The sequence below is a fragment of the Anser cygnoides genome, chromosome 37 (genome assembly GCF_040182565.1).
Source record: "Anser cygnoides isolate HZ-2024a breed goose chromosome 37, Taihu_goose_T2T_genome, whole genome shotgun sequence".
NCBI classification, from domain to species: domain Eukaryota; kingdom Metazoa; phylum Chordata; class Aves; order Anseriformes; family Anatidae; genus Anser; species Anser cygnoides.
Window position 1 is genome coordinate 45102 of NC_089909.1, and position 750 is coordinate 45851.

A 750-nucleotide genomic window follows, 5' to 3' on the forward strand; every position below is an offset into this window, starting at 1 on the left:
GTTTGGTGTCGTCGGCAAATTTGCTCAGAACACCTTCTAGTCCTACGTCCAAATCATTTATAGACATTGAAGAGGACCGGCCCTAAAATGGAGCCTTGAGGGACCCCACTAGTGACCGTCCGCCAGCCAGATGTGGCCCCATTTACCACAACCCTTTGAGCCCTGCCCGTCAGCCAATTGCTCAGCCATCCTATGATGTTTTTGCTTAGCTGTATGCTGGGCATTTTGTCCGGTAGGATCCTAAAAATTTCTACAGTGTTTCTGCCCGGTTTCGAACCGGGGACCTTTCACGTGTGAGGCGAACGTGATAACCACTACACTACAGAAACTGTCCTGTCAATCTTCTCTTCCCTGTCTGCCCAAGACCGTCTTGTACTTTACAACTGCCTTAAAGGAGGTGTCAGTGAGGTGGGGATTGGGTTCTTCTCCCAAGCACCAAGTGATAAGACAAGAGGAAATGGCCTCAACTTGCACCGGGGAGGTTTAGATTGGTTATTAGGAGAAATTGCTTCACTGAAAGGGTGGTGCAGCGTTGGAATGGGCTGCCCGGGAATCAGTTGAGTCACCATCCCTGGAGGTCTTTAAGAAACGTGTAGACGTAGAGCTTAGTGGCAAGGTTTAGTGCTAGGTTAAGGGTTGGACCACATGATCTTAGAGGTCTTTTCCAACCTCAGTCATTCAATGATTCTGTGGTTCAGCTGCACAGAGTCGTGCTGGAGAGCTGGTCATGATGCAATATGGTATGGAAAA

The 750-nt window shown here is 48.9% G+C and overlaps 1 non-coding gene across 1 annotated transcript; it reads right to left on the reverse strand.

The window, feature by feature from the left end:
• Positions 1-256: 256 nt before the first annotated feature.
• Positions 257-329, reverse strand: TRNAV-CAC (transfer RNA valine (anticodon CAC)). The gene has a single exon. It is a non-coding gene; the product is annotated as a tRNA-Val (tRNA).
• Positions 330-750: the final 421 nt, after the last annotated feature.